Source organism: Scylla paramamosain, chromosome 1 (assembly GCF_035594125.1).
Source record: "Scylla paramamosain isolate STU-SP2022 chromosome 1, ASM3559412v1, whole genome shotgun sequence".
Taxonomy (NCBI): Eukaryota; Metazoa; Arthropoda; class Malacostraca; order Decapoda; family Portunidae; genus Scylla; species Scylla paramamosain.
The window spans coordinates 28,846,021-28,868,520 of NC_087151.1; the positions used below are offsets into that span (position 1 = coordinate 28,846,021).

Below are 22,500 nucleotides of genomic sequence, written 5' to 3' on the forward strand. Positions count from 1 at the left end.
AAAAAAACGAGACAAACACAAAAAAAGTCAAACACAGACAAACTAAAATCCAGAAAGACAAACGAACACACTGAAAAAAAGAATACAGAAAAACAAAACAAACAAAAAAGCCCAACAAGCAGACAAAAAAATAAATAAATCATCAAACAACGAGAGCATACACAGATAAAAGCAGAAAAAGGACACAATAACAGACATTTCGTAAAGAGCAAAATCAAATAAAAACACACAAGATAAAATAAGAAGAATAGACGTGAACGGAAAACAAGAAATAAAAACTCCAGAGAGAGAAGTAAAAAGATCACAACACAGCCAGCAAGTTCTGATTATCCCTTTTTCGTCCAGCAACACTCACCGAGACCGAGGCGCGACACTCCCTCGATCCGCGGAACAAATACCACACCAGATAATGAGGTGTTGATGCGACTGTGTGTGTGTGTGTGTGTGTGTGTGTGTGTGTGTGTGTGTGTGTGTGTGTGTGTGTGTGTGTGTGTGTGTGTGTGTGTGTGTGTGTGTGAGAGAGAGAGAGAGAGAGAGAGAGAGAGAGAGAGAGAGAGAGAGAGAGAGAGAGAGAGAGAGAGAGAGAGAGAGAGAAACTAACTTCCATTTCATATTGTATTGTCACACAAAACTTTACTTTTCATGAAATTAACCAAACTTTGCTGCACTTGACCGAGAGTACACACACACACACACACACACACACACACACACACAAGGACGGTCATAGGAACAGCCCCCTTGCATGCCAATAGAGGTGAACTGTTTTCAAGTCTCATTTTTATTCCAAAGGGAACCGAAATGAGTGTTCTTTTTATTAATGACTCTCTCTCTCTCTCTCTCTCTCTCTCTCTCTCTCTCTCTCTCTCTTGGAATCACCTGGCCCTCACCTTTCCTTCTTATCTGCTCCTCATCAGCCGTCACACCAGCAATGAACACTCGGAGCTAAATGGCGTAGCTTACTCTTTAATAGGTGGGTGCCGCGCTCGCCTTTTGTGCCTGTGTCCTCATGTATCACGGTGTGTCCCTGGAAGACGCCGCCCAGTCCCTCCCACCTCTTCCTCGCCCTCCCCCTCCTCCTCCTCCTCCTCCTGGTCCTCCATTCTGGCCGCAAGGAAGTCTCTCCAGTCTCTATCCCATAACAATACTAATTCTATATTCACCTCTGTCTTGCCCTTCACACTGTTATTTCCACCACGACCTTTTTCTAATGATTCTGCAGCGCTAGTGTGTAATTAATGCATCTTATTCCCCTTTCCCTTATTAATATTTGCTTTATCTAGTGTTTTTTTTTTCATGGTGGAAAGTTTGTGTGTGTGTGTGTGTGTGTGTGTGTGTGTGTGTGTGTGTGTGTGTGTGTGTGTGTGTGTGTGTGTGTGTGTGTGTGTGTGTGTGTGTGTGTGAAGTCTGTCATGTTTATGTTAATTTGGCAATCCAATCAATTATAATTGTAGGAGATTAAAACGTTACACTTCATTAATTAGGATTCAGCTGAGGGAGTTATTTGCCTTTATTACTAGATTGGTGTTGTCTCTGTCCGTCTGTCTGTCTGTCTGTCTGTCTGCTTGTTTCTTTTCCTGTACGTGTCTGTCTGCCGTTGTCCGCCTGTCTGTCTGTCTCTCTGTGTCAATGTCTACCTGTCAGTGTCTGTCTCTCTGTTTGTCTGTTTACGTGTCTATCTGTGTCCGTTGAAGTCTCTCTCTCTCTCTCTCTCTCTCTCTCTCTCTCTCTCTCTCTCTCTCTCTCTCTCTCTCTCTCTCTCTCTCTCTCTCTCTCTCTCTCTCTCTCTCTCTCTCTCTCTCTCTCCACTGAATTCCTTACTACATAGCCAAAATTACACCACTATCTTAGTTAAATTCAAACTAGTCTTTTTACAATCTGAACATCATCATCTATTATACATTTCCTTCTTTAGTGGCCTCAGTCCTCGTCTTCCTGCCGTCACAGTCACTTAACCCCAAATCTTCACACCTCGCCGGTCCTCAAACATGACCTTTTTTACATCCCTCCTCCCACACAGTCTAATTTCAAGATGCTGTGCCGTGGTTTTTTACATCCACATTGGAAGAGAGCACCGCCATTTGCCTGTTTATTGCTGTTCGTCCTTTGTTAACATTCAGGGCACTGTAAAATAATTGTTGGCATGGACACAGTATAAGAGAGAGAGAGAGGGAGAAAAAATAGTTGATTTTTGTCTTTTCTAAGTTATCTAAGAGACTGCACTACAAATGTGTTTAAAAAGTTGTAAGAGATTATGATGAAAATTAATCACACTGGCCAACTCGACTCTTTTAGGCGGCGGCGTGTTGTGCGGAACTTTTTAATACGTTTTTTCGTCCTTCGCTGGTCCCCCTGAGGCACTGAAATAGAGACTAAACAACGAAAGAACTCTACGGCAGCGTGTGTCGTGGTTTGTGTCACGGTCTGTACTGGATGATGATTTTACTCAGCTACATCATCATCGCCATTATCATTATCAACATTATCGTCAGCCTCTCAGACTCCACAGCGGCATATATTTCTCTCTCAACCTGCTCATCTTTGTCGGGTACCTGTCAATTGCAGACCAGCCCACCACAACTACTTATCTCATCTTGTTCCCTGTCTGCCCTCCCTTCTGTTACCGTCCCTAGGCAGCCATTCTGTTACTCTAATTCCCCATCCATTATCCGTTCAGCGCATGACGTGTCCTGCCCATGTCCTTTTTCGGGAGTCCAAACTTCGTATCTAACCTAAAGGAGGAGAGGTGGTTCAGCTTATAACTCAAGTATAATGTGATCTTCTTTATTATATTCCTGTCTGTTGTTGTACCGACCTCTCCTTTGCATATTCAGATGTAAGGTATTGATGCATATTTAGTGTTTTCGCTTTCGAGGAAATTTCATCACCTTTCCTTTTGCGTTGCTAAGTATTCATTTTTTTTATCGTAATATATTCGTCTCATAAAAATGAAGATTTAGATTTTGTATGTTACCTGTGTGGTTTGTGTCGTAAATATAAATTCGTATTATACAAGTCACATGTTTTTTTTTTTTCTCTCTTTTTTTTCCCCAAGAGTATGTGTAAAAACTTATGGATATGACTGAAATAATTAAACACTTCGAAATAGTAGCATAACTGTGATGAAATGAAATGAATAATAGTAAAAAAGAAATACTGTATAAAAATAAAAATAAAACATGGTGTCTGAAAAGAACAAAACCTAAGCAAAGAAGTTAGAGTATAGCACGAGAACAAATGTCTCGATCAATAAATATAAATCAAGAAAAAAAAAACATGGTCTCAAATTATAGAAAAAAATATAAATAAATAAATAAAAAGTGCTGCACCTCACATTAGAAATAACAAGCGGGCGGGGCGAGGCATCTGAGGCGGAGATGCGTGTCGCGTGACTCAGCGGCGGTGGAATGCTGCTCGGACACACACATTAAAACACACACCCGGCACTCAACACCGAGATCACCGCCGCCTTCGTGTCTTACGCTCGTTAACGTTTCCTCGGTTGCAAAACACTAAACGTCTAGGGGCTGAGGGGCAGAAAAATATAGTCTGAGTGTCCTTCCTTCTTCCCAATGGACCGTGGGAGGCAGCCCTGAGCGAGGCAAATCGTCCACTCTACAAGGAATGAGAGGGAGGCGGCGGCGTCGGGCACTGGGCATCACGGCTCCTCCGCACCACCGCACCAAACAACCCATTATGCAATCGTATCCCGGAGCCACAAACCAATTGAAGACGGCACCATTTGGTACTTCTGAGGGTAACAAAAAATCAAGTTTTATTGTTCGATAAACGGCGCGGTTTTCGTAATGTAGTGTTTGGTGTATACTTTACTCCACCGTGGCCGGGCAGGGACCCTCGGCCGCCACGACCACCACGGCCACCGCCACATTCCCACTCTGCTCCAGGAAACACGAGATATAAATCCAAGCGGCGTCCTATCTCTGGCCATAATAATTCCCATCCAGGCTGTTATTAATTATGGGTAATTATAGATGCTGGAGGTACGGCTCTATTTCCGTGGGCGGGGGGCGGGAGGCGCACACAGAGCCGCCCGCCCTCACCTGCTCCTCTGATCACCAGGTACCTAATGGCCCAGCGGCTACCTGACCCCAATGTGGGTTTCGATTGGGAATAATTATTACGTGTGTCTGAATGTGTGTGTGTGAATGTGTGTGTGTGTGTGTGTGTGTGTGTGTGTGTGTGTGTGTGTGTGTGTGTGTGTGTGTGTGTGTGTGTGTGTGTGTGTGTGTGTGTGTGTGTTCGACAGGCTTTGTAAGTGCTGAAGAAATGCATATTCATATCTGTGCATATCGCTAAGTGCACATATATGCCTATGGCCTTCATTTTAATTGCGCACATGCACTGACACACACACACACACAGAGAGAGAGAGAGAGAGAGAGAGAGAGAGAGAGAGAGAGAGAGAGAGAGAGAGAGAGAGAGAGAGAGAGAGAGAGAGAGAGAGAGAGAGAGAGAGAGAGAGAGAGACTAACAGACTAACAGACAGACAGACAGACAGACAGACAGACAGACAGGTAACTAGCCAACGAACCAAAAAAAAAAAAAGACAGACAGGAACAGACAAACAGAGACAGGAAGCTAAAACGACATATATAAAGATATAATTACTATCGACAAATAAATCTCCTATCTATTTATATTTTAGGTCGACATCCCAGCAAAGGCAGGTATCCGAGACAAGGCGCCGCCCCCTCCACACACACGCACACACACACACACACACACACACACACACACACACACACACGCAAGCATTCCCTCACATCTTAGCCTCTGGGCCTCTAAATAGATAAATCTCGACTTATAAAGCTGCTCTCGTCTGTGAGTCACACTTATGAACGACACTAACCTCCCTGACTTACAACTTCACAAACTTCCAACCTTCCTAACTTCAAACCATCCCAACTCCAACTTTCCCAACTCGAATCTCTCTATATCATTAAAAAAGAAATTCTAATATATAAAAAAAACACTTACACACACACACACACACACACACACACACACACACACACACACACACACACGCCACTAGCAGACACAGCAGCAGCGCCACCAAGCGGAACCAGATTAACTATGATTGTATTAAAGAAGGTACTGATCTTCTATACTATTTTTTGTATAATGGTGTGTTATCAGGGATTGAATATGTTGAGTGTTGAGAGAGAGAGAGAGAGAGAGAGAGAGAGAGAGAGAGAGAGAGAGAGAGAGAGAGAGAGAGAGAGAGAGAGAGAGAGAGAGAGAGAGAGAGAGAGAGAGAGAGAGAGAGAGAGAGAGATTAAAGCCTCTGAAACAGCTTTATCATAAATTCAATACTGTATCTTTAATTTTGCCTTTAATTCAGGGCTCAAGATAATGTGAGTACCAATAATAATAGTAATTAAAAAAACTCACATTAGACTTCTATATCTAAATCTTTATCTCTTACGTTTTCCAATTTTCACAACACAGATCTAGCATAGTATTTCCCATCACCATCACATTTAACCCTCCCTCGAAAAGCAAAGACGAGAGATTTTTAAAACTAACTTCTTCGTCTGTACCTCCCCCAAGTAACTCCTTTAGGCATCGGCAAGGAGAGAGGCTGCTTCTGTTTATTGCCTGGCGAGTCACACAAGATGCTTCGTTATCTATCAAGGCATGGCGGGTGAAGCACACCACCTTGACCCATCACTTAGCGGCTTGTATATCTCTGCGCTCTTTACTAAGTATCCCATAAATTTCTTCATGAAGAAAGAAAGTGTGAAGAAAACGTTATTCGTAAATAACGAAAATCATCTTGGAAAAAAGTTATTTCGAAAATAGTAGTTATACTAGTAGTAGTAGTAGTAGTAGTAGTAGTAGTAGTAGTAGTAGTAATAGCTGTTGTTGTTGTTGTTGTAGTAGTTGTATGTTAATACCGGTACCATTATAAATACTACTACAAATAAGACTACTACTTCTGTCACGACTACTGATATTATTACTTCAAGTACTACGATTCCAACTATTCCTACTCTTACCTTTCCTACCAATACTACTACTACTACAACAACAACAACTACTGTTAATAATAATAATAATAATAATAACAATAATAATAATAATAATAATAAAATAATAATAATAATAATAATAATAATACCAATACTACATGAACAATCCCTTAACAGGCAAAAAGCATTAATCACTCGAATAAAAACCAGGAGGTACTATCCTAAAACGATCAGAACGTCACAATCCCTCACGTCCTTACTTATCAGAGTGAGGCTCACCTTCAGGCGCACCTCCAGGGCCTCACACTGCTACGCTTTCTTCTCCTGTGACGCGCCCTTCCTCCTCCTCCTCCTCCTCCTCCTACTCTTCCTCTACTACGCCCACCTCCTCCTCCTCTACTACGCCCATCTCCTCCTCCTCCTCCTCCTTTTCCTCCTCCTCCCTCTCCTCCTTCTCCTCCATTATCTCCCTCTGCATCAGGCTTGGCGCCCACAGTGCTAAATAAACAGTAATTATCCCTCTCGTTCGGGTATAAGCAAGGCGAAGCATCAAGGGGCCAAGTGTCTGCCTGGAACCGCCCAACTCTCCCCTACCAACAACACCAACGCCACCAGCACCACCACCATTACTGACTCTTCCGCAGCCCTCCTTCTCTTCGCCCCCAAGCACTCTATGAGGAGAAGTGAGGTCATGGGAGTGTATAATTGTGAAGGGAAGGAGGTAAGTGTGGGAGATGAGGTGTAGGGAGGTATAGTCATGGAGTCAGGATGAGTAACGTTCATCCTCGCTAGCATTGCGTTTAGTGTTCTTCAGCAGTCTTAAGTCCCCTGATCTGCTGACGGTCTATCGGTGCTCTGGCTCTGAAAGGAGATCGTCGGAACGTAAAAATGAGGGGAAACTAACAATTTCATTATAAGTTCAGTATAATGTCCTCAGTTTCGTCTTTTATTTCACGGCTCTCAACATGGTGATAGTAAGAGAAATTGTTTCACGTCTTCTAATCATCATAAATAATCTAGAAAACATGCATGACCTCTCTTCTTAAATTTGTGCCAGAATGTACCTTTCTTTGTCCTTTTATTTTTGTTCTCACTTTCTGGAGAAATTTTCCTTCCCCATTCAATATTTATTAGTTTAGATTTCGTTTCCTGCTTCTAGTTTGATTCTTTTGTACTGTGAAAGTTACATCTACCTTTCCTTTCAGTATTTAAACTTCATTGTATTCTACTGTATTTCTCACGTCATAGTTCATTTCATACTCTCGTACTTGTCTCTTGTGCCTCTTTGACTGGGTCGATCCGCAGTACTGAATAAAGAAAATATTTGCACGTGTTGAATAATTGTCTCTCTTGTGGGTAACGTTAGCTTCTTGGAATTGACAAGATGCTATCACGGGCCTTTCTCTCTCTCTCTCTCTCTCTCTCTCTCTCTCTCTCTCTCTCTCTCTCTCTCTCTCTCTCTCTCTCTCTCTCTCTCTGTGTGTGTGTGTGTGTGTGTGTGTGTGTGTGGTCATGCCAATTTATTGAAGTCATCAGGGCACCATATCCGCTAACCCATTATCGAGCTGGCCAGCTGTCTCCTGCTCTGTTATCATGGCCACCTAAAGCGTCACTCCATCCATCACAATACCGCGCAACCGAAACACCCAAGGGCGACATGATGCATTTATACATACATATGTAGCTACTTTTTATCATCACAAAGAGAATTATAATACGAAACTATTGTCATATATTTAGTGCATAAGAAGAGACACACATTTAAATTTTACATTAGTTAAACTCCAAATACGGAATGGGTTGATAAGAAGCTTGATATATGCAAGGAAATGTTCATGAGGACGAAACGTAAAAATTTGTTCTTCACTCCTTGTCTGAGAAATTTACTTTTAGCATTGTTTTAACTCCCTCTTCGGAATGGAGTAATGATAAATAAAATGTGCATTGATGAACATTCCAGGCAGGCAATCACTTCCACACCTCTACACATTTGTTGGTCTCCCACATCCCTAATTCAAAAGGAAATTCGCTTCTTTCATCATTTAACTCCCTCTACGGAACGGCATTATCAGGAAGAAAGATGTGCGTCATGGAGCATTTCAAGAAGGCGATCTCTTCCACGCCTCAGAAATTTGTCCGCACCTCATCCAAAAAAAAAAAAAAAAAATCCGCACCTCATCCAAAAAAAAAAAAAACCGCACCTCATCCAAAAAAAAAAAAAAAAAAAAAAAAAGAGGAAAAAAAATCATCTTTATCAACATTTAACACCCTCTATGGAAAATAATCATAAGAAACATGTGTGCAAAGAAACATTTCAGGGAGGCGCTCTCTTCCACACACTCAAAAGTTCGTTCTCCTTATCTTAAGAGCTAAAATCACTTGCCATCATCTAACTCTCTCCAGAAACAGGATCATAAGGAACAAGATGTGCGTAGAATGGAGGAACAACACTTCAGGGAGGCGGTCTGTTCCACACCTTAAAAATTTGTTCCCACGTCCTTATCTTCAAGCCCCGTCGTCCCCACACAACGCGAACATCCTGCCATGGGAGATACGACCTTCCACCGACCCCGCGTCCCGCCCAGCCCGTTCCTGTCACTCACAATTAGCTAGCGAGGGTTGGCGAGGGAGGACCTGAGCGGCGTCTTGCTTCACTTAGCGCTCCTCACGAATGACTTAATAAGGTTTGCTCAGGAGACGAGAAGAGGAGAGAAAGAAAAGAGAGAGAGAGGAGAGAGTGGAGAGTGGTGGCCCGAAAGTCCTCCTCGCTCTGATAACGTTAGTGTCGTGATGTCCTATTTGGGGAAGAGATAAGGGGGAAAATGTGAGTTTCTTGGTAGGGGCGTTCGCGGTAGTAGTTTGCAGGGCAGGAGAAAGCTACAAGAACGCGGTGATTGCAGGTACTTGTAGTCGTGTATGCGCGTTCTAGACAAGCGATTTGTAGTTGTGGTTGTGGCATGTGTTGTAGGATGCTCAAGCACAGGTGATGTGTGTGGGTGGAGTGGTGTTGAGAGAGAGAGAGAGAGAGAGAGAGAGAGAGAGAGAGAGAGAGAGAGAGAGAGAGAGAGAGAGAGAGAGAGAGAGAGAGAGAGAGAGAGAGAGAGAGAGAGAGAGAGAGACAAAGACAAACAAACAATCACCCTTATACCCATCCCATCCATTCATCCAACCATTAATTCATCCGATCAGGCAGCCAGCCAACCATACACATTCAAACAGACACAGACACACAAACAGACAATCAAAGACAAAGAGAGAAAGAGCCAGGAAACCGTCAGTAATCGTTTGCCTTTCCTGAAGTAATAATTCATGCGAAAGCCCAAACGGGGGTCAATTAGTGAGGGCTGGACGAGGGCGGCGAGAGACCGGAGAGGCGAGGAGAGAGACCCAAGAATAATGCGAGGCCGAGTTATGGAAGATCCGGGATAATGAGGGAGGCGGGCTGACCACGATCAAAGTGACCATTGTTTTGCTCCACTGAAGGGATTGTGTGTGTGATCTCTCTCTCTCTCTCTCTCTCTCTCTCTCTCTCTCTCTCTCTCTCTCTCTCTCTCTCTCTCTCTCTCTCTCTCTCTCTCTCTCTCTCTCTCCTATCTATCTAGGTCACTCAGGTTTCCAGCTCCACGATACCAATCTTTCATTTCCTCCCATCTCTTTTGAACGATTCTTGATATTATCTTAAGACCAATACCACCAACGCTGTTACTCCTCCTCCTCCTCCTCCCCCTACTACTACTACTACTACTACTACTACTACTACTACTCCACGTCTTCCTTTATTCATACGCCACGCCACCTCTCCAGATAAAGTCAAATCTCATCACAGACCGCTGATGGAAAACAATAACACCCGCCAGAAGGTTCCTTGGGAGCTGTGAAGGAAGAAATCAGTCTCTGCGGGAGGCAACACAAGCACGGCAGGACGTCACAGCAAGTCGATCTAAAAGGAGTAAAGAGAGAGAGAGAGAGAGAGAGAGAGAGAGAGAGAGAGAGAGAGAGAGAGAGAGAGAGAGAGAGAGAGAGAGAGAGAGAGAGAGAGAAAAAAATGCCAATACTTGAGGTGGTAGTTCCGTCTTTCTAGCCTTCATTTGAAACCGTTAGCATCGTATCGGAGAAAACGTTTGAATGTTAAGGAAAATAAATTAAGAACCCGATGATTTACATAACTGATTAGCAGGAAAAGAAGCATGTTGCGTCACTATTTCAGTCACTATTCATGGATCGTATTCTCAAGCACTCCACGCTCCCATAAGGACTATTTTCAGAGGATTAATCGGATTCTAAAGAATTTTCTCCCACTGTTACCGAAAAATACTTCTTAAACTACCAATCTAACTTTAGAAACACCTTTAAAAATCACAACTTCCACCAGAGATTATTGCAAGTGGTCGAAATAAGACGCCGAAACGTTTAAAACCAAGAACCTAAACCTTCCTTCAATATCTCCTATCCATCCCGCCTTCATGACCTGCATTGAGACTCCGGGCGGCACCAGCAGACTCCCAGGGTGGCCGCAACACACCGAGCACCGCGAGCATGATGCAGGCGCCCCTGGGATGGCCTGGTAGTGCCCCCCGTGTGCAAACTCGCTACGCACCCGTGAAATCTGACGTCACGGTGAAGACAGACCTCCCGCCGCCGCTTGACTTCGAAGTGGATGTGGTGGTAATAGTTCCCTGCCCTTCCCTGCCTTTGCTTGGTTCGCTTTCTTGTGCTGGACTGTTTGTTTAGGTGTGTGTGTGTGTGTGTGTGTGTGTGTGTGTGTGTGTGTGTGTGTGTGAATTGTTTGGTTTTCATTTTCTTTTTTTTTCATTTTTTTCTCTTCACATACAAGTTTTATATATATATATATATATATATATATATATATATATATATATATATATATATATATATATATATATATATATATATATATATATATATATATTTTTTTTTTTATCAATCTATGTCTTGATTTCATTCGTTTGTCTGTCCTCTCTCTCTCTCTCTCTCTCTCTCTCTCTCTCTCTCTCTCTCTCTCTCTCTCTCTCTCTCCGTGCTCCGTGACGCGATGATTAGCTCTTTGTCTGTAACTTTCATTTCCTGCAATGTAATTTTCGCCTTTTAAAGTCCCCCCCTTATCTCTTCGTCATTCCTCTTTGGTGGACTCCTCCATTCCCACCATTTCTTACTTTCCTCTCTCCTCTGTTTAGTGGAGAATTTTCTTTTTCTCATCGTGTAATTTTTCCCGTCTTTTACTCTCCCCCTTTTCTCCTTTTCTTCCTTAAGTTTCTTTCTCCCTTTCTCCCTTTTACTTTCTACTTTCATATTATTTCCTTCCTCTTCTTTCCTCTATGCCTTCTTGCTTTTCTTAATTTTCCTACCTACAAGGGTTAACTGCTGCCACCTCTCTCTCTCTCTCTCTCTCTCTCTCTCTCTCTCTCTCTCTCTCTCTCTCTCTCTCTCTCTCTCTCTCTCTGATTTTGAGAAAGAAAATTAGCGTTAGCCAATGAAGGTTGTAGAAGTTAAGAAGGAAAGACATAAAAATGTGTACGATTAGAGATATATAAAGCAAAGAAACAGATAAGGGATTCTACACATCTGAATGTAATCCAATGAAATGAGAAACACACACACATACACACACACACACGCACACACACACAAGCGGAGCACAACCATCATCCTCGTCAACAGCATCGTCAGGAACAGAGAACCACCACCATCACAACCTTCTCTCTCTCTCTCTCTCTCTCTCTCTCTCTCTCTCTCTCTCTCTCTCTCTCTCTCTCTCTCTCTCCTGTAGGTCCCTAATCTTCATTTGCTTAATATGGCTAAGTGATGCGGACTCCTCGGCCCACTACCAGTTTTTACCGCGCCGCGACGCTGCTACCGGGGAACACATCGCCGCGCAGCCTCTCGTTGCCTCGCCGCGGCCACACCACACCCGATAACCGCCTTGATAGCTGGCAATTTGGCGACGGTTACCCGGGAAAGCGAGGCCGGCAAGGTGCAAAGTGTGATGTAATGCATCGCCTTAATGTTTAGGGATTAGTATCATTTTCTCGATCGAAGGTGAGGCTCTTATGATTATTGCGAGGTTCCTCCCCTATTCGAATTATCATCCGGACCACCTGTTGGCCGGCCGATGCGGTGGTGGTGGTGGTGGTGGTAGCAGTGTGGGGCAGGAAGGTGGTGGGTGGGCCTCGCGCGACGCCAGAGTGATAGTGAGGGTGAGGGTGATGGGTGGGTGGCGTCTCTCTCTCTCTCTCTCTCTCTCTCTCTCTCTCTCTCTCTCTCTCTCTCTCTCTCTCTCTCTCTCTCTCTCTCTCTCACGCTTGGTCATCGTGGTGCCCAAATGTCATAGTGGCTTATTGGCGCTAATGTTTGTTTTGTTTTAAAGTTGTGGTGACTTGCCTGTGGTGTTATGGTGGGATTACGGTGCCTTTATGGTGTGATGGATGTACTGTGGTGCAGACCTGTAGTGGTGAGGTGACAGCGTGCGTCCATCACATTGTCTAGTGCATCATACATTAAAAAAAAAGTAATCTAACATTGTGAACCTTTCATTCCTGCATTACGAACCACTGTTGTATTACTTACGTTCTCAAACGTTATTTTTTTCATTAGTAGTGCAGATTAATTGCTAAACTATCTCTAGAATTTGAACACTTTAGTATCAACAGTAACTTCCACTACAGCAAACTATTACAAAAACCATGAAAGCATTCTATAAAAGCTCCATTAACTTATGTACTGCTAAGTAGTTACAAGCAGTCGAGATTAGCCAGTAAACGTTTCAGAATACCAACCTTATGCGATCTAGGTGAAAGAAGACAGACAGACAGACAGACAGACACACACACACACACACACACACACACACACACACACACACACACACACACAAATTAATTATAATACTTTGCCATTCTCTTTGAATTAGCAACAAAGTAATTAAAGGTTTCGTGGTCACTGTTACAATTTCAACATTTAATACCACGCTTGTGTTACCCTGCCAGGTTTTGTGGTGAATAGTTTGCGGGGAAGAATGAAATTCTTTACACACACACACGCACACACGCACACACACACACACGTTTCCTTACTTATTCCAAATTCACGTAAATTCTGAGTGTTGTTGTTGTTGTCTGATAACACACATACTTAGATGAGAAAGCGAGAGGAACTCATTCAATTTTCTACTTCACTTCATTGTCTCATCATCCATCCATTACATTTACCCTACCAATAATGTATCGTTACCTTATCTCTTTCAGCATCACTACATCACTTCAGTTTTATTCAGAATACGAAGAGAGAATCTAGTTAACTTTACGATATTGTTTTTTAAACGGAATCTTGAAAATTATCTCTAGTTACTCATCTACAATAATTACAGCCATATTTATTTTATTCTGAATAACAACTGAATAACGCATAAGATATTATATGTAGTGGTGCATGAGTTAAAAAGCTGCTTCGTATTCCTTCCCTCCTAGCACCGTGCGGTCTACACGACTCCCTCCTTACCTAACGCCGCTGCAACTCCTCTCAACCTTTCACGTCACGCCGGCACCACTCACACAGCCGCTCAGCCAACCACCGCCTCGCCGCAACAAACACTTTCGAATTAGGTAACAATACAATCTAAACCAATTTCCTTTTCACCGGGAACTGATGAAATCCACAAGTTGATCTGAGACTAACAAAACGCGTAATGACATTTCCACGAGTAAAGGCAGACTAGAACTCTCTCTCTCTACACACACACACATACGAGACACACACACACACACACACACACACACACACACGTGACTCCGACAGCCAAAGATCACGCTACGAAACTTTGACCACAAGAAATAAAACTATAAAAACCGTCTAAGAATTTCATTATTTTTTTTTATTACTTTACAAGTTGGTAAGAAAAGCGATTTGAAAACAAAATCTTCAATGCTAAAAATCTCGCACACACACACACACACACACACACACGTGACTACGACAACCAAGCAACACACATCATTGCCAAACAAACAAGCAGCATTTATATCCAAGAACTGCCGTCAAATGAACCAATTTCTCAAACATTAAACAGAATCCAAAGTTTGAAAAAAAAGGAAAAAATAAACAACTCAGTACACTTAAAGATCACACTACAAAACCACACGTACCACACACACAAATAACAACAAAATCCAAAACCGGCGCCACTTAGACAAACATAAATTTTTCAAAGCACTTAGCTCACGTTACATAAAGAAAACAGCCAATTAAATTTACACAAACAATCCATTCTGCAGCAAAACCACCAAAAAGAACAGCAACAGCAGCGAAAACTACACAAACTGAAGGCAAAACGAAGAGAGGTACAGACGCCAACACTTCCTTTCTTACTCCCGCTCACTAGTGTCCCAGTCCCTCAGAGCGAGCCGCTGATCCCTGTCTCACTTGCTGCAGCTGAAGGAGACAGTTCTCATTAACGTGTTTGAGGCCCGAGAGCGAGAGCGAGAGCGAGAGCGAGAGAGAGAGAGAGAGAGAGAGAGAGAGAGAGAGAGAGAGAGAGAGAGAGAGAGAGAGAGATGCGGCAGAGGGAAGACTGTGCTGGGGGAGGTTAAGTAAGGACGTGCAGGAATGATGAAGTTAAGAAAAAGTGAGAAGTGAATAAGGAGAGAGAGAGAGAGAGAGAGAGAGAGAGAGAGAGAGAGAGAGAGAGAGAGAGAGAGAGAGAGAGAGAGAGAGAGAGAGAGAGAGAGAGAGAGAGAGAGAGAGAGAGAGAGCAGAGAACAGAAAAAAAGACCACGTACAGCGAGAAAAGAGGAGGAACGATAGAGGGAAGATGATGTTGAGAGAAAATGGGAGAAGGGACAAAAAAAAAATCGGCAGGAGGCCTCAGGTGGTGGCCAAAGACAGAAGGAAAGAAAGTTAAGGTCAGAGCAGGATACGCAGGAAAGAAATGAAGAAAAATGGAGGCTGCCCAGGAGGAGGAGGAGGAGTAGGAGGAGGGAGAAAAATGGAGATGGATAGAATGGAGGAAATGAAAGCGGGAAATAAAAAGGAGAGTATGAGAGTAAAAAAGACATTAATAGGAGAAAATAGAAAGAAAAGTAAGGAAAAGAAAAAAAGAAAGAAAGGATAGGGGAAAGAGAACAGAGAGGAAAGAGAGGAAGAAGTAATGAGGAAAGAGTATCAAAAGAGTGCAGAGGAGAGGAAAAGGAATAAGAAACAGAGGAAAGAAAAGGAAGAGAAGAGCAGGAATAGATGACAGAAGGAAAAAAAAAAAAGGAGCATAAGGAATGACGGAGACGTGAGAAAAAATGAGAGAGATTCTTAGGATTAGGAGAAAAATGGAGCTCTGTTGAAGGAGAAGAAAACTAGACAAACCGAAAAAAAAGGCAAATAGAAAAATGTGGCGGTCAGACAACGGGGAAGGATGAAGATGGAAAGGAACGAAGAAATAATAGAAATAAAATAAAAAAGTAAACAAAAAGAATAACAAGTTAACAATTAAAAAAGAAAAAAACAAAGAAAAAAGAAGTGGAAAGAGAGAGAGAGAGAGAGAGAGAGAGAGAGAGAGAGAGAGAGAGAGAGAGAGAGAGAGAGAGAGAGAGAGAGAGACAAAGTAGTAATCAGGTACACAGAATGAAGGAAGGACAGACAGAAACAACGCCAGACATGGAAGGGAAGGGAGAGGGAGGGAAGGAGTGAAGGGACGGAGGGAGGGAAGGGGGAGTCCTGCAGGTCACCGTGTTTGGCCTTTCATCTCGCCGGTGGGAGCAGCCGCCGCGACCACCCGCGTCACGCCCCGGTAATGGTCGGCGTCCAGCGGCGAGCATCGTTAGCGCGGTGAGTTGCGTCTCGGTGAGGAAAAAGCCACGCGGTGCGGATGGAGAAGCGGATGAGCAGGGCACGGCAGGACAGGGTAAGGTAAGGTAAGGTAGGGTAAGGTTAGGTAAGGTGGGGTAAGGCAGGGTTAAGGTAGTATAGGGCAGGGTAGTGTAGGGTAAGCCAAGAGAGGTAGGCTAAAGTAGAACAAGGAGAGCAGCAAGGTAGAGCAAGGCAAGGTAGAAGCAAGGTTAAGCCGACCAAGGCAGGGCAGGGCAGGGCAGGACAAGACAGAACAATGAGTATGTGTTGCTATAAACGGGATCAAGATGTAAGCTAGAGAGGATGAAATTAAAAACTGGCTTTTAGTTAAACACCAAACACTTGTATCCTTCATGAACACGCCTGCCTTGTTCTTACCCGCAATGATCTTTTAATTATATAATTTCACTGAACTTTCAATGGAATCAGAATTTTGAAATACCAATATTTTTCGACTAGGATTGTCGGCCATTATGCACTGGAAAGTGTTCGTGTTAACTGTAAATTGGGCACCATCAGTGTGAAACTACGACAGACACACAGACATGGACACAGGCAGGCAAGTAAACAGAGAAAGAGACAAACAAGCAGACAGACAGACAGACAGAACGCTTTTAGTAATATGGAAGCGATAGATGCGGCGACATTAAGACAAAAAAAAATGAGAAGGAATATGAGATAAAACTTAGAATGAAGACTGACGATTTTAAAACGGCGAAAAATTTAAGCTAACTAAAAAAAAAAAAAAAAAAAGCATACAAGAGCATAAGAAAAGACATACACATGGCGGTTCTTCTACGGTACATACCTATGCCCAACCATTCCCATCCATAAACTTGACCAATCTACTTTTAAGGCTTCCCGTCAACTCACTAATAACCTGATGGAGAGGGTGAGCGTGCGGTGGGAGGAGAGGCGGATGGTAACAGGAGAGGCGGCAGTGTGAAGGTGAGCCAAAAGCGATGCCTGGACATGCGTGTGTGTGGTGGTGGTGGTGATGTGAGCAGTGTGACCAAGTGTGCGCAAGCTGAATAACAAGAAGAACCAGAACAGCTTAGACATTCTCCCTCGAGTCTCGAACATCAAATAATGTAAAAAAGGGGACATTCATAACAACTGGCAATATTACAACGTTGTACTGCAAAATAGATAGATAGATAGATAGATAGATAGATAGATAGATAAAGGTAAACAGGTAGACAAAGACGGACACATACGCTGATATACAGATAGATATGTATAGTTAGATAGATAGAGAGATAGATAAAGAAATGAATAAAAGTGTAATCATTCTTGTAACCTGAACACACACACACACACACACACACACACACACTCAATAGGCACCTCATGAACTCATTCTTTTTCTCTCCCTCTCCGTCCGGTAATTATCACGAATCAAGTCTCGCCTGTCAGCACCTCCACTAAACCCGTTCGCCGCCCACACACCGTTTTCTTTATCACTAACATTACCTTCCCGACACCAGCGCAACAACACCTCGCCCCCCTCCAGCCGCGCCACTCAATGCAACAATCGACTTCTCCAACTCGACACCAACTCCAGTTCCTCCTCCAACTCCTATATTATCCTTGCACTATTTTCTTCTTTTTCTTCTAGGATGAATCACGAAGAAATAATAATGATTCTTAAAGACTTGTTTACGCTGTGATTTTGGTTCTTTTGCAATTTAAATACCTCATCATTGATCATTTTGTCTCTATACTATCTTTCTTTTCTGTATAAATAATAATACCCTACGCATGTTACGTTAGGCAAAGTTCCGATTTTCCATTTATTTCAGTAAGACTTCAGTTATCTTCGATTTTATAAGTTAAATCTACTGTAATAATAATAATAATAATAATAATAATAATAATAATAATAATAATAATGATAATAATAATAATAATAATAATAATGAAAATACTACTACTACTGCTACTACTACTACTACTACTACTACTAATAATAATAATAATAATAATAATGATAATAATAATAATAATGATGATAAAAATCCTTAATCGAAAGACGCTCAAACAAAACGCAAAAGAAAGAAAACGTCATGTCACTCAGATAACAATTAAAGACAACTCTCAAGGAAAACGAGAAGTAACCAAACACTCGAGAGAGAGAGAGAGAGAGAGAGAGAGAGAGAGAGAGAGAGAGAGAGAGAGAGAGAGAGAGAGAGAGAGAGAGAGAGAGAGAGAGAGAGAGAGAGAGAGAATGCTGACGGAAGGATTATAACGTGTAACAGGAGAGAAAAGGCAAAGAGAAATATATAGAATAGAACAAGGTGAAGAGGAAGTGATGCAGTGAGTGAGTGAGTGAGTCAGTCAGTCAGTTAATCAGTCAGTCAGTCAGTTAGTCAATGCGTGAGTGAAAGGAAGAAATGAGGAAGGAATGACAGAGAAAGAGAATGGATGGAGGAAAGGGAGAGGAGGAAAAGAGAAGGTGCTAAGGGAAAAATGGAAAGTGTTTGGAAGTAAGTGGCTGTGACAGTGTTCTTAACGTGGCATTACTGGGGAGTAGGAGAAGAGGCAGAGGGAAAGCTGGGAGGGGCTGCAGCAGTGTGTATGAGAGGTGGAAAGTCTGTACAGAGGGGCAGAGCGAGGGAAAGGAAATGCGTGGCAAACAATAACGAGGAAAATAAAAAGCTGTGGAAAAGTAAAAACAATCTCTCTCTCTCTCTCTCTCTCTCTCTCTCTCTCTCTCTCTCTCTCTCTCTCTCTCTCTCTCTCTCTCTCTCTCTCTCTCAGGAGGAAGGTAAGGGCAAGATGAGAGTGGTCAAAATATGTCTGAAGGAGTGAATGAAAAAAAAAAAAATGTTAGGAGGAAAAACGGAGGAGGAGGAGGAGGAGGAGGAGGAGGAGGAGGAGGAGGGAGTGGAAGAGAAATGGAAGAGGAGAAGCAGAAACACGAACAAGAACTAGAGCAGAGGCAGAATCCGTAGAAGGAGCGAAAGATGAAGCAGGACTGAAGTGTGGACCAAGCTTAGGAACAGGAGAGGAGGAGGAGGAGGAGGAGGAGGAGGAGGAGGAGGATGTAGCGTGCAGGAGTGTGGGTAGCGACATGCCTCATCATTTCCCGGCAACGACTTGGACAGGAGAAAGTCAGTGTTGTTTTTTGGGCGGCTTACAAGTGGAGCAGCGAGAAGGAAGGAAGGTGGAAAAGGACAAGGAAGAATAGAAGCACAAAGGATCACAACTGAAGCACAAACGGCAACAGACATGTTGGACCTAATGAGACTGTTTGCGGCTCTAGACTAGTCACTACATTATCTAGCATATAATAAGAGAAAAAGGATAGGAAAGATGAAGGCTCCTCCCCACCCACCGCTCCCTCCAACAAGGCCTGGCAGGAAAAAAATACTATGCAGTGTGGAGAAACTGCATGGACATTTAATAAGAAAGAGACAAGAACAACCACTATAGCTGCTTCTATTCGGAGCTCCACAGCCAGCAACACTTCACTAAAAAGACATCTCATACCAAAGTAAATCCGAATTCATTTTAATTTCAATTCGCCATGACAGCACATACTACCTTGACTGTCTGTGGATTGGAGGAGGAGGAGGAGGAGGGGGGAAAGTATCAACAAAGACGAGGAACGAAGATCGGTGCATACAAGCAAAAAAAATAATATTAATGCCAACTAAAGACTTGGTTTCACTCATAAAGCTTGGTGTGCAGGCCGGAGCAGGCGATGCGTAGAGCTGAGTAGAGTCATGGTGCGGGAACTTTTTTTTTCTTCTTTTTAAGAGGGGACACGCCTGGAGGAGGGCAGGAGCAGGAGGAGGAGGAGGGGAGCGCTGCTGTGAGTCATTAGGGAACAGACGTGAGTGAGCGGCGGTAAAACAGGAACTTTCTCTACGCGGAAACTTGAGGGCATTAAGAAGCAGCAAGTAAGGGTGCCCACGCCCCGCCCATTGCACCCCGGCCCTACCCAGTCATCCCAGTCCATCCCAGGCTTTCCCACTCCACACATGACACTACCACCCTGGCCTAACCCACACCCCGCCCCGCCCCGCTCTTCCTCAACTTACTGGTCATCGCTTGGCCGGCCATGCATTGCCTGCACGACCATCACAGCCACTCCCGGCCACGGGGAGGGCGTCACGGCAGCGAGGGCGTGGCGAGTCGTGGTGGTGGTGGTGGTGGTGGTGGTGGGAGCAGAAGTCTAAGAGAGAAATGTCCACTGGTAAAGCCATGCACACACACACACACACACACACACACACACAGAGAGAGAGAGAGAGAGAGAGAGAGAGAGAGAGAGAGAGAGAGAGAGAGAGAGAGAGAGTTATAATTACAGTTTTTGCTTTCTTCTCTATTTCATTAACGTCCTAAGCTCTGGGATTCCTTTTCCCTCTCTCTCTCTCTCTCTCTCTCTCTCTCTCTCTCTCTCTCTCTCTCTCTCTCTCTCTCTCTCTCTCTCTCTCTCTCTTTACTTTTCTTTTTCGCCCCGAGAGAACATTCCCTTTTTCCGAGACTGCCGCGGCGAGGACTTTTCAAGACGAAATTTCTTCCCCAGTCGAGGTCGTGAGGGAAGAACAGAAGGGAAACCGTTAGTGAGGAGGAGGAGGAGGAGGAGGAGGAGGAGGGAGAATGGGTGCAGAAGGAGCCAGAAAGGTAGGAAGAGGAGGAATAGGAGGAGAATCAGGAGCAGGAGGAGAAACTGGAATCACGAGGAGGAAAAAGAAGACAGGAGGAGGACGAAAAAGAAGACAGACAGACGGAGGAGAAGGAGGAGGAAGAGAAGGAGAATATGAAAAATAAGGAACAGGAGGAGGTGGAAAACGAGAAAGAAAATCAAAAGGAAGAGGAAAAGAAAACAGGAGACTGGAGGAGGAGGAGGAGGAGGAGGAGGAGGAGGAGGAGGAGGAGGAGGAGGAGGAGGAGGAGGAGGAGGAGGACAAAGAGAAGGAGAAAAAGAAAGGAGAATAAGGACAAGGATGAAGAGGAAGAGGAGGAGAGACAGAAGGAAGACAAGGATGAAGAGGATGAGGGCTAAGAACAAGAATACAAAAGCAATATAAAAGAATACAAAGGAAACCCAAACAGCAACATACCCTGAGGTCCTTACTAGGCTGTTTGGGCAAGTAATCTACGCTATTAAAGAGAGAGACAGGATAGTAAAAGAGGAGGAGGAATAGAAAAAAAGAAGAGAATCTTAAAATTACACTAATAAAGACCATTAAAAGCAATCATTGGAGAGAGAGAGAGAGAGAGAGAGAGAGAGAGAGAGAGAGAGAGAGAGAGAGAGAGAGAGAGAGAGAGAGAGAGAGAGAGAGAAAAAAACACTCCCATTTAATGTTTCATAATTATCGAATATTTGCGCTCAGTGTAATGGAAAGTGAGCGGCTGGCTGCGGCCCCTAACTTCCCGCCAGGAGACACAAACAATAACAGTCCCTGCGTGTGTAATACCCGCTTGTTGCACCCACTCATGGACACTCGCATTTCTCTCCCTCCCCTCCTCCTCTTTTTTTTTTTTTTTGTTTTTCCCCAGCACGACACACGAGACAAGCTTTAAGTAAGAGCACGAAAGCACATCCCTCCACAAAAAATATATATTATCTACTTATTATCTATCTCTTTACGCACCTGTTTCACTATCTTTGCATCTGTTTTACCTATCTTCTTTACAATCTATCCATCTACCTACCGACGTACTTTATACATATATCTATCTGTTTACACATCTAAAACTAAACCTACACACATACACACACACACACACACACACACACACACACACACACACGCACACACAAGAAAGACTCCCAGGCTCCCAGATTCCGAGGACATGTTCATCTTTTATAATTATGTACTTAGGACACGAGAGAATTCCTTGCAGGTTAAACACGTTCATTGCATCCAGGAAATTGCCCAATATATATTGTTTTCCCCGACACGACTTAGAACATTTTCTCCGCAAGGTTTCACTCAATAAGGCTGTCGCGGCGCTGCAGTCCCCGCCGCTCCATTAAGGGCGGCAGAAAATAGGTGACAGCAGCGCCTTGTCGTGCGAAAGGGGCGGCCGTGAGTACCTGGTGGAGGGAGGGAATGGAAGGGGGAAGGTAGAGCTAGGAGGGTGTAAGAGCAATAGGCTGGGGTGAGGGGACGACTTGGCCATGAGAAATGTATATGCATGGCTAGGGGTGGACCGCAGGATGGGAGGAAAGGACTGTAATGGAGAACTGAAGTCAAGGACACGATATAGCCCCTGAACACATGGGATGAGAGAGTAGGTCTGGAAATGTTTCAGCTTATTACTTCTACTTTTTAACAGGGTTTTAGTTGAAGTTACTGTGTGGGAGGGCAAGTGTAAAAATATTTTCATGATTCAGATGATTTTGTAATAGTTTAGTATAGGATTTGTACATCATCAACTGGGAAGAGAAAACTCTCATGAGAACCTGAGTAGTCATCTGTAAGGCCTTTGAAAATGCTGCTGAAAAAAAAAACTCTGAAATGTTAAGGAAAGTAGTCTTATAGTGGAAAATTTGAGGACTGAAAAGAGAGAGAGAGAGAGAGAGAGAGAGAGAGAGAGAGAGAGAGAGAGAGAGAGAGAGAGAGAGAGAGAGAGAGAGAGAGAGAGAGAGAGAGAGAGAGAGAGAGAGAGAGAGAAAAAAAAAATAGAGAAAGAG

At 43.5% G+C, this 22,500-nt stretch overlaps 1 long non-coding RNA gene across 2 annotated transcripts in view; it reads right to left on the reverse strand.

The window, feature by feature from the left end:
- Nucleotides 1-22,500, reverse strand: part of LOC135100463 (uncharacterized) — a 51,412-nt gene that overhangs the window by 13,636 nt on the left and 15,276 nt on the right. The window contains exon 4 of one of the 2 annotated variants that reach the window (XR_010268736.1): nt 22,470-22,500. This exon is cut by the window's right edge and continues 312 nt beyond it. The exons of the other annotated variant lie outside the window; for it this stretch is intronic. This is a non-coding gene — a long non-coding RNA (uncharacterized LOC135100463). Of the gene's footprint in view, nt 1-22,469 lie in introns of those variants that run through there. 2 annotated transcript variants of the gene reach the window in all.